This window comes from Gossypium arboreum, chromosome 4 (genome assembly GCF_025698485.1).
Source record: "Gossypium arboreum isolate Shixiya-1 chromosome 4, ASM2569848v2, whole genome shotgun sequence".
In the NCBI taxonomy this organism is placed as follows: domain Eukaryota; kingdom Viridiplantae; phylum Streptophyta; class Magnoliopsida; order Malvales; family Malvaceae; genus Gossypium; species Gossypium arboreum.
In genome coordinates this window covers 42366645-42379243 of record NC_069073.1, presented here as the reverse complement: position 1 = coordinate 42379243, position 12599 = coordinate 42366645, and the positions used below count along the sequence as shown (strand labels likewise).

The window sequence follows — 12599 nt, the reverse complement described above, 5'->3', positions numbered from 1 at the left end:
TTTAAGCAATTACAATTCATACGAACTTACCTCAATGATTAGGGTGTAAAAGTTAGATCACACTAATTCGAAGCTTTAGCTTTTCCTCGATCTAAGTCCAAACGTGGTTTATCTTGATCTAAATAGATAATTTCAATCAATTAAATACTTCTAGTATTCAATTTAATCCATAATTCATATTTATGCAAAATTACCAATTTGGCCCTAACATTTTAAATTTACATAATTTAGTCCTTAAGCTCATAAATTGAAATCTAACCATTTTAATCCTCCATTAAAGCTAGCCAAACTTCTTAGGGATTTATACTAGCCCAATTAAACCATCATTTCATAAATTTAACATAAAATTTTACTATTTTCGCAAATAAATTTGTAACATCCCGATTTTGGGCCTAGTTAGAATAGTGGTTTTGAGACCACAAATCTGAAGTAGAAATAATTATTTTATCAATTTTTTGAGGTCTATGATATGTTTTCATGATTGTATGGAATTTTCACCAAGAAATTTTGTTGATAGAGTATGCAATTTGATTTTTAGGACTAAATTGTAAAAGTTGCAAAATATGTGATTCTAGAAGCTTTAAGCATGAATAGATAAAATTGGAGGTCCTTAAATAGAAATTTGACCAATTTCTATTTTTATGGACAAAAATGGACATGAATAGATAAAATTTCAAAGTTTAGTAAAAAGGGCATTTTGGTTATTTGGTAAATAAAAGAATAAAAAAGGGAAAATAAAGCCAAAAATTGTCCATCTGCTTTAACCCTTGGCTGAATTTCATAAGGGACTTCATAGCTAGGGTTTTGTCACTTTCAAGCTTGATAGTAAGTGCATCCTAGCCCCGTTTTTAATGCTCTTTACATTTTTGAAGTTGTAATCAACCGATCTAGCCATTTCTACCATTTATTTGAGCTAGGGTTGATGTATAGGGTTTGAACCATGTGTGACATGCATGTATTGTGACAGCCCTAAATTGACCCTAGTCAGAAAGTGGTTTCGGGACTGCTAAACCGAGTCACCGAAGTATTTGAATATGATATTTATTGTCTAAAATATGTGAATATGAATGTGTGAAAGTTTTAAGCTTCGACTTAGTCGATTGCATGTGAATTTAATTAATAGGACTTATGTGTGACACTTTTAAAAGGTGATAGGTTAATCTATAAGGACCTATTAATGCATGTTATAAAATGATGGGTTTGCATGTCAAATTTCCATTTATAATAAGTAGTGGCGCCATGGTATGGGTCATTGATGATAATATGTATTTTCTATTAGCATTATTAGTTTACAAAATAAAATAAGGAATTAAGAATAATAAAACATGTGGTAAATGGGAGGAGAAACCAAAGTTTTCATCTTTGCTCCTCATTGCCGTGACTAGGAGAGAACAAGCTTGGAAAAATTCAGCTATGGTGGTTAGCTAAATCAAGGTAAGTTCAAGGATGATTCTTGGATTTCTAGCATTTTTTTGAGTTAGTCATTAAGCTCCTTGCTTAGCCCATGTCCAAATTTTGAATCTTGTTGGTAACATGAGTAATCGGTTAAGAGAAAATGTTCAAGAAATGGTTGTTGTTCATGTTATTTGGATGAAAAGAAAAAAATTGGTAGTTAGGTGAAGTAGAGTCTAACAAATGAGCACATATGTGCATTAGTTGCTAGATGGAGAAAAATCGGCTAGCAAGTTGAGTACTAAGGCCGAATATGATTTTGGATATTATTGGGCAATGTATGTGTTTTGAATTGATGGAATGGAGAGGATGCTTTAATTGTGTTATGAACAATTATATGTTAAATTAAGGTTTGCTAAGCTAGCTATTAAGGTGAAGTGCAAATGTTAGTATTTGATTGCTAGTGTATATATGTGTAATAGCCGAAATGAAGATGCTTGATGTCATGAATAAATGTTGTTTATATGTTTGGGAATTGAGTAAAAATTTGATGTTTAATGACTTAAGGATTCGGCATTGTTTAAGATAATTTACTTAAAATGTGATTTTGAATGTTATGAGTATTGGGATGTAAGTATATGTGTGTGCTTGGTCATAGGAGTTTGCTATGAAATTTTGTTTGGTTGAGTGATGAATGGCCGAATGAACTATAGGCTAGGGTGGATAAATTTTTGTACATAAGTAGTGTGTGTGACTATTGGTTAATGAATATTTGGCATAATGGGGTTTATGAGTAAATGGCATAATATATATATATGTGTGTGAATATGTGGTAGTGCATAAAACAAGAAATCGATTAAATTGGGATGGTCACACATAGGTATATTCGGCTTGTAGTTTTATAAATGTGATATGAGTATTTTGTTTGTAAATGAGTTGTAACACCCCGTTCCCGATACCGTCGCCGGAGTCGGACACGAGGGGTTCTCAGACCAACTCTCATGTGTCACACAGACTATTTTTCACATTTCCAGTCCAGCTGGCAAACTGCGTCCCTGTCACCTTAAAAATCATATCTCGAGTTCCAGAACTCGAAAACCAGTTCCGTAAATTTTCCCTGAATTTAGACTCATATATCCATCCATGGATTTATTTCTAAAATTTTTGGTCGGGTCAATTGGTACAGTTTATTAGTTAAAGTCACCCCTGTTTCGGGGTTCGACTACACTGACCTTTGCGCATTACGACCTGGATATCATCTCGTACAGAGCTCCAATGCTCATGCCGTTTGTTTCTAATGAAACTAGACTCAAAGGGGAATCTATGAATATAAGGCATGACTTCTAATTGTTTCTGGATAATTTATGGTAAATTTTCAAAGTCGAAACATAGAATCCAGAAACCGTTCTGGCCCTGTCTCACGAAATCTTGAATATCTCTTAAAATACAGCTCATATGGTCGTTTCGTTTCATCCATATGAAAATAGACCCATCAAGCTTCGAGTACGTAATTTTTTTTTAGCAATTAATTCCACTTCTACTATTTTTAGTGATTTTTCGATCTCATATCACTGCTGCTGTCCGCAATAGCCATCGCAGAGACTATGCCAATTTCATGAATCCTTCCTTAGCCTTACTAATCATCCATCATACATGACACAAATTATGGCCACCTTATCAAAATTAAGGTTTCTAAGACTCGTGGCTATAGGTTCTAGCATCCCACTCAAACGACCACATAGGCCATTTTCACATGGCTTAAAGTTTACAACCCAAAATTTAACAAAACAAAATAGCCCATACATGCCAAATGTTCTCCTAAGTTGACTAAGAAGACAATACCAAAAATTGCTCACCGGTGTGATGACTTCGTTGATTTGTTCCGAGCACCCAAAAGGAGACGAGTCCAAGAAACCTAAAATGGGTGACAAGAAAACACCGAGTGAGTTTATAACTCAGAAGTCATAAGCATTCCACAACCATCCATTAATAAAATTATCATAAAATGAAATAATGAAACAAGGCCAAGTGTTCCACCATACCGAACTATACCATAGTTCCTTAGACCTTCGGATCAATCTCATACCAAGTCATACATTTACATTTCATATACTATTCAATAGGATATTTGAAGCAATTTCCATACATCATTTCATTTCCGCAACAATCATGCAATCAAATGAACTTTCATCTATTCCACGATACCTTATTTACGGTAATGCAATTGAAATCATCATATAAATTTAAATCTTACCAACTCCACCCGAGCATGAACATAGCATCTATTAGCCATGAACTCAAGGTACTTACTCTTTCCGCTGTCCATACTCATCTCGATAAAGTCACACCTCCATATAAATATTCAATCGAGAGATATGTGTAGAGTTCGCACATAGTGCTTAATACTCAATCACGCACACTTAGTGCCATGTGATTCAAGCCCGCACACATAGTGCCATATAGTCCAAACTCGCACACTTAGTGCCATACATTACAAGCTCGCACACTCAAGTGCCAATCTCGCCACCGTACACATCTATTTCTCGCACACTTAGTGCCAAGCAAACTTCCTACACATTTCACTATCTCTTTTACGTTCAACAATATCATCTTTTCATACACATACATTTGTATATATATTTCATCTCATTAAACACAATTGCATAGATATTACAATCATTTAAGAAATATCAAATATATGCTTAATGACTTACCTTGTATTGGGTAAAATGGTTCCAACTCGGCTACTCGATGTTCTTTCCTTTGCCTTTGCTTGATTCTCCACCTCTAGCTTCTTGAGCTTAATCAATAAATTAACTAGTTTAACCGTCTTGCCACATATTTATACATGACATCAACTATACTATCATCATTAATTCATCAAATCACAAAATTTTATCTCATGAACATTTAACACTTAACATTTACCCCATCTAGGCCGACTTTGCTAGCACACAAGCCTTTGGCCGAATGTCCTTGACCTATAGTCACCCAAAATTTCTTTGTTCTTTAAAATTCATCCAAGACCACATTCGCACCTCCAACTAATAATTTAGATACTCTCAAGCTCATTCACAAGTACTATTATATATCACATTAAGCATTAATTATTTTGCAACATGAATTCTATAGCATGGCGAATACTCATGCACATACACATATAACAACAAGAACTCAATGGCACAAAAATCTCCTTTTATTAAACATTCATCTCACTTCTCTTCATGCTTCGTCACAACAACATTAAAATACCAACCAAGAAAGACAACCTCCATGGCGAACTTCATCTCCATCAAATAGCAAAGAAATCTAAGCCATGGGCTAGGTAGGTTTCAAACTAACAACTAAAACATGCATGAATCTTAAGGAATGACATCAAACATACCTCAATCTAGTTGCAAGTATGGCCAAGCTTCTTCAAACCCCCTCTCCCTTACTCACGGCAATACAAAAATTTGAGAAAGGATGAGCACTTTTTTTTGTTTTTCTTGTTCAATTCACGGCAAATGGGGGCATCCATGCTCATCATTTTTTTTCAATTCTTTAATGCTAGCTTTTATTTTATGGCTTCCTACATACACCACTAACCTAACATGTTGGAAACATGTTCCCTTTGCCCATAATCTTGTCATGGCCGCCACTATCCTTAGGAAATGGACTATTTGACATGCAACTCCATCTATTTTACTTCATTCTTTTACTAACCTCTTAAAATTAGCCACATATATTTAAATCCTTTCACATGAGTCCTTTTTCTTTCAATTCACGTTCAATTTAACTAAATCAAAGAATTAAAAATTCACACATGCATTTTCACATATATTTGGCATGGAATAAGGTATTTAAATGTTTTTGTGACCCAGTTTTGTGGTCCCGAAACCACTTCCCGACTAGGGTTAAATTAGGGATGTCACATGAGTAGTAAATATGTTAAGAATGGTTCTAAAATGTATATGGATGCCGTGTGATTGTGTTTGATTGGGAACTAAATTGTTTGATTTAGCTCAAGAGCTTAGAGGATCAAAGTTGGATAAGGGAAAGGAAAAAGTGATCGAATAGCCGTTGAAATCGTTTGACAACATCCAAGGTAAGTTTTCGAGTAATGATACTTAGTTTATGATTTGATTAAGTCATGACATATAAGCATAACAAATAAACGGTGATATAATGATTTTACTTGAATTGTATATTGAGGTGATTAGTTTATACCTATGACGGGTAGCCGAATGTGTATAGAGATCATGTTATAAAGCAAATCAAAATCATGCTCTTTGTATGTGGCTATTGAGCCGAAAATGGTAATGGTTGATAAGCGTCTTGTGTTTGAATTCTAGTTATGATAATGAAATATGGATGTGTCATGATTTATTGGTATATGTGCTTGATTATTCGGATGATATCCGGGCTAAGTCCCGAAGGCATTTGTGCAAGTTACTATATCCGAGTTAACTCCCGAAGGCATTTGTGCGAGTAGTTGCTATACCCGGGCTAAGTCCTGAAGGCATTTGTGCTAGTGACTATATCCGGGCTAAGTCCCGAAAGCATTCATGCTAGTGACTATATCCAGGCTAAGACCCGAAGGCATTTGTGCGAGTTGCTATATCCGCTAAATCAAGATACTTGGGTTTGGAAGCGAGCGATCTTGCTGTAATAATTTCAATTAATACGCTCATAAAATACAAACGATAAGGTATGTTTCGTATATGCATCGGAAAGGTTGATTCCTTTCAAATAGTACTCGCTCAATTGATTAACGAGCTTTCGGCCTCTAGTTAGGTTTGATACCCTGTGTATGAATATATTGGTTGAAGCGTGAAGAAATTATGATTTTGAGAATGTGCATATATGAAATTATTCATTTAGTCATATGAACGCTATACTTTAGTCGTAAATAATTTCGTTACTCAAACTTACTAAGCATTAAATGCTTATTCCGTTTCTTTAATTCTCTATTTTATAGATTTTTTGTTCGTCAGCTATCGGACTTGGGATTGTCGAAGTCGAAGTCGTCCACACTATCTAATCCCTTTTGGTACTCTTTTAGTTAAACGTTGATAATGGCATGTATAGGACTAACCTTTGTTGTTAATCAAGTACCTTTGGTAATGTGTATATATTCGGATAGCCATGCGAAAATGGCTTAAATATTTTGAGCATAGTATTAAAATCATTTTGTATATATATGGTTATAATGCTTGGCAATGATTAGCCATTGGAATGGTTAATCACGATCATATTTGGTGCTATGTATGTCAAATGGCTAGTTGAATCATGGAAACTATGAAGTAGGTGAAATTTACCTTAAAATAGATGCTGATAGCAGCAATGATGTGAGTTTGAAAATTCACTAAAAATAGTAGAAATGTAATTAAATAATGAATAAATTATGTAATCGAACCTTGATGAGTCTATTTTCATATGGAAGAAGCGAAACGACCATATGAGCCGTATTTTATGAGATGTTTAAGTTTTCGTGAAATAGTGCCAGAACAGTTACTGGATCCCCTATTCTGACTTTGGAAATTTACCATAAATTAACCAGAAATAATTAGAAGTCATGCTTTATATTTAAAGATTCATTTTTGAGTCTAGTTTCATTAGAAATAGACAACATATGTATTTAAGCCCTGTACAGGGAGATATCTTAGTCGTAATGCATGAAGGTCAGAGTAGTCGAACCCTGAAAAAGGGGAGAATTTAAATAATAAACTGTACTAATTGGCCAGACCAAAAATTATAGAAAAAAATCTGTAGATGGATATATGAGTCTAGTTTCATGGAAAATTTACGGAATCAGTTTTCGAGTTTTGGAACTCGAGATATGATTTTTAAGGTGACAGTGACGCAGTTAGCCAGCTTGTCTGGAAATTTTAAAATAAACTGTGTAAATAAATGAATTAAGTTCGTTAACACCCCGTGTTCGACTCCGGAAACGGTCTCGGGTGCGGGCCGTTACATGTATTTTGATGTTTCATGGTAGATTATGAAAGTTTGATGTGTGATGAACAACTTTTACTAAGTTGTTTTCAATGAAAACACCTAAAAATGACTTGTTTGTAAAAGTTGTAAAAATGGGTGGTAAAAATCTAATTTGATGAAAAATGTGGGCTGATATGAGCATGTTTGTGGGTTGGCTAGGCTTGAGTAACAAAGAAATTGAATGCATTTCATTTTACGAGCCTAAGGACTAATTTGTAAATATGTAAAAGTTTAAGGGCAAAATTATAATTTTTCCAAAGTATGGTTTTTGGACTGATTTGAACAATGTGGTAATTAAATGAGCTAAATTTGCTATTATAGATCAAGAAAGATGGAGTTTGGACCTAGACCGGGGAAAGAACAAGGTTGTGGACTAAATTGAATTAGTTAGCCATATTTTGTACTGAGGTAAGTTCATGTGTAAATAATGCAATATTATGATCATATTTTAATGCATTAATATTGTATGAATTGTAAAATTGATTCGATGAAAACATTCGACAAGTTTAGACAAGAGAGAGAAAATCCCGTTTGAACCTTAAGAATAGAATAAAGTATGAGTGACATGTCACTAGGACCCCATGTGATGTATATGATTACGTGATCTGGGTGCTAGTCATGTATGTCCTACCAGTCGCTGGGTAGTTTGGCATGTGTTGCGGATACCTGACAGCTTGTGTGAGCAGCCCGTGTAGCTACTTCTTGATCGTCAGCTTGATTAGCTTGAGAGCGAGCCTTTATGTGATATGAAATATGAGGTAGCTTTGGCTACATATGTGGCACTTGTGTGCAAAGACCTTCTGTGTATCCATTTAGTATTGCAAATGCTCAACGTGTATGTCAAAAATGAGAAAGAGTATGTTAAGTCACAAGTTGGTACAGGTATGTACGAAAAACTCATAACAACGTTCTAGTTAAGTAATGAGCTTTTGGTAAGATTAAGAATGATAAAGTTATGCTTATGAAACTATGATGATAAATATGTGATTTTTGTTAAGTTAAATTGTATGATATTCATGCTAAATGTTGCTTAATATTGTTTATTATTGCATGTGAACTTACTAAGCTTTATGCTTACTCCCCTTCCTTTCCATTTTCTTATAGTATCGCCAAGCTAGCTCGAGAATCAAAGGACGTCGGAGCTCGATTCATACTATTGAATTAATCTTTTGGGTATTTATGATTTCACATATTATGTATGGCATGTATAGGGGACTTGGTCTTTTTGTTTACATGTCATATTAATTTGGCCAAGTGTGTTGGCTTATAATGATTTGATGATTCATTTTGTTTATGGCCATGAGATATGGCTTATATTGATTATTGGGTTGTAAGCCTATTTATACATGCATGCATGTGCCTATACCTTTGAGATGTGATTTGTGATTGTGTATATGATGGGTAATGTTATTGGTTACGAATGCTTGTTGATTTAATCGAGATGAATTGGTACGATGATAGCTAAGGTCCCAATGTGAAAAATGGAAGCAAACTTATAATTCTTAATACGTGAGAATTGGTAAATTTGGCTTGACAAAGTATGGTGTCTTGTGCATGTACACGTTGATAAGGTGTTGCCATGAACATGACTTGTTTGATGATATTTAAGTACCCAATTAGGCCATGTTAAGTACCTTTAAAGTTATGTATGTGCTTGAGTATATAAGGGTGGCAAATGGCTTAGAAAATAGCTTCAATATTGTCCACATGGGTAGACACATGGGCATGTGTCTAGGCCATGTGTGACACATGGTCTACCCCATGGGCTTGTGATTCGTGTAAACTGAAAAATATATAGGATTTTTCCTATATAATTCGTCACCTTTTTACTTATATTTTTGTTAAAACCAAGTAATTGCTTAATAAATTAATGGAATATATGAAAATATGAAATTGGGACATAGAAATTATTAAAATGTGATTTTATGCTTTATTATATAGTTTTCATGTAGAAAATGACTTCTTTTATATTAATTTGAGCATATTATATTTTCAAGCTATAAAGTTGGCCATGCATGATTAAATTAAATAATAAAATATAAAGTTATATTTAATAATGTATTTTAATATGTTTCATTAATAAATTGGGTTTTAATTTATTAAGTAAATCGATTAATTAAAGTGGTTAAATTACATTCTTTTGTCCTTTAAATTATCTACTATTGCTGGACAGGTCTGAGAGCTTTATGTTGATTACAAAACCATCTAAATGGAGGACCAAGTTAACCCAAAATTCAGTTGTATGTGGATGTTCATAATTCAAATTTTGTTTTAATTACATAAGTCCTTGAAGAGTTGAAGAAATCGGAGATTTACTCAGATATTTTCAATTGACCGAGTCCTGATCCTGATGATATTGTGGCACTTAAATCAAGCAAAAATCAGCCACATTTCCACAAATCATGGCCGGCCACCCTTCGATGAATTTGCAAAAGATGGAGACTCCTATTTTTATCAAACTAGCTCCCTTGCCTCACCTATAAATAAGACCCCATTTCTCACTTTTCTAATCATCCCTCATCCCTCAATCATCCCCCACTCATTCATTTTTCTCTCCTCTCTCAACTCTCTCGGCCCTCACAGCTATCATCATCTTTGCATAAAGATTTTTAGCAAATTAGCCTCTTAAAGAGCCCTTGGTCGGCCACATCGGAGAGCCATCAGTAAAGGAGTGAAGCGAAGGAACGAAGAAGCCCTTGTCAATCAGAGTCTTGAGTGACAGCCACTTTGATTTAGGTTTAATCTTTCTTTTATTTTACTTAATTCAAGAATGTTTGCTATGTGTTTACTGTTCTTGTTTACAACAATGATAGCTTAATTTTAGTTAAGCTAGGATGATTATTTTGATTGAATAATATTTATTTGATTCATGCTTATAATGTTTGTGACTCAATCAATCATGTTTTCAATTAAAAACAAGTTTGTATTTCATTCATACGTGATTGAAATGCACCTGAATTAGTTGAGCGATCCTAACCAAATGACAGCTAATGGACACATAATTGAAATGTGCATGCTCAATTTAGATCCTAACCCAATTAAATTGTAGGTTACATAAAAACCCTAGCAGGCTCTGTTATCTGCATAGTTTTTAGATTTGTGTGATTAAACTGTTTCAAACCTAACACGTCCCTGTTACCTCGCACGAATACTAAGACACCCTTAGTAAATAAGGATCAGTAAAATGCGTATTTACTAAGTAAAGGATTCCGAAAGGACCTAATGTGGTTTCCAAACTCAAGAAAGATTGAGTTGCAATGAAATGTTTTTCTGAATATTGATAAGCATGTTGATAATAATTTGAGTTTAATTAAATTAATTGTCCTAGCTTATTTATGTTATAATTGTTTCTTATTGTGTTAATTCTGCTAAAATCTATTTCATTCATATAGTTGCATGTTAGGATAAATGACATCAGGGATCATTGCATTTAGTTTAATATATTTTAATAATCACTTCTCAATTATATTGTTTTTATTTATCAAATTGTTAATATAATTTTACAAATTAATTGACTTAGCACAAATACAATTCCTTTGGAGATGATAACTCGATACTTACTTATTACTTGATATCGACTGTGTACAATTGCACAAACCCGAGCATTACAAGTTTTTGGCGCTGTTGTCGGGGATTTTCAACTGTTTCCATAGCCATTTTTTGTAAAATTATTTATTTTCAATTTGGTTATTTCTAACATTACTAACTTATTCTTTTTAATTTTTTTGATTTTCTTCTCAAATGTTTATGAGCATAGATCGGATTATCAATTTACTCCTAGTAGACCCTAAAATTGAGCGAACTTTCAGGCAAAGAAGACGTGAGCGAACAACTCAAAGACAAGTCGAGATGGACCTTGGAAATCAAAATTAAGACCAAGGTAATGAAGTCGATCGTGTACAAAATCCCATCCTCATTGCCGATGATAGGGATCGATGCATTGGACAATATGCTGTGCCGCTTTTCAATGAGTTAAATCCAAGAATTAGAAGGCCAAATATTGAGGCAACCTAATTCAAATTGAATCCAGTGATGTTTCAAATGCAACAAACGGTGGGCCAATTTAGTGGTATGCCCACAGAAGATCCACATCTCCACCTTCGATTGTTTATGGAGGTGAATGATTCACTCAAGATTGCCGGTGTGACTGAAGACACACTGAGGATGAAGTTGTTTCCGTACTCATTGTGAGATCGAGCATGAGCATGGCTCAATTCCTTGCCACCAAGTTCCATATCTACATGGCAAGAATTAGTAGAGAGATTTTTGGTAAAGTATTTTCAGCCTAGCAAGAAATCTAAGTTGAGGAATGAGATCACAACTTTCCAACAATTAGATGATGAGTCTTTGAATGAAGCTTGGGAGCAATTCAAGGAGTTACTTCGTAAGTGTCCTCATCATAGGATTCCTCATTGTTTCCAGTTGGAGACATTCTATAATGGTCTTAATGCACATACAAGATTGATGGTAGATGCTTCTGCGAATGGTGCAATTTTGTCTAAGTCTTATAATGAGGCTTATGAGATCATCGAAAGGATCGCAAGCAATAACTATCAATGGCCAACAAATCAAACAGCTTCAAGAAGACGTATAGCTGGAGTTTATGAAGTTGATGCTCTCACTTCGTTATCAGCTCAGGTATCATCTATTTTCTCTATGTTAAAGTAATTTATCGCTAATAGTGCTAATAATTTTTCAGCTCAGCCACCAAGTCCATTTGAAGTAGTTTTCTGTGTGTACTGTGGGGAAGGTCATTCTTTCAAGAATTTCCCATTGAATCCCGAGTTAGTGTACTATGCGGGTAACCAACACCAAAATAGGAGTGGACAAGGACCCCTGTCTAGCTTCTATAATCCTTCATGGCGTAATCACTGTAACTTTTCTTGGAGCAACCAAGGAAATGGACCAAACAACAACTTTATGCATCATAGACTCAACCAATCTCAAGGGTTTAATTAGCAAGCTCCAAAACCACCTCAAGCTAAGGCATTAAACAGTTTAGAGAACTTTTTAAAAGCATACATGGCAAAGAATGACGCTTTTTCTAGAGCCAAGCAGCAACACTAAAAAATTGGAAAACCAAATGGGTTAGTTAGCTACAAAGCTTCATAATAGACCGCAAGGAACATTGCTGAGCAATACTGAGAATACAAGAAACTTGGGTAAAACTTGGAACCCTGATTGATTGATGTCGAAGACGAGCCTGTTGAAAAGGAGGAAAGTCAACC

At 34.5% G+C, this 12599-nt stretch overlaps 1 non-coding gene across 1 annotated transcript; it reads right to left on the bottom strand.

The window, feature by feature from the left end:
* Nucleotides 1-11670: 11670 nt before the first annotated feature.
* On the bottom strand, nucleotides 11671-11777 carry LOC128292036 (small nucleolar RNA R71). Its single transcript, XR_008282020.1, has one exon. It is a non-coding gene; the product is annotated as a small nucleolar RNA R71 (small nucleolar RNA).
* Between the last annotated feature and the right edge of the window lie 822 nt (nucleotides 11778-12599).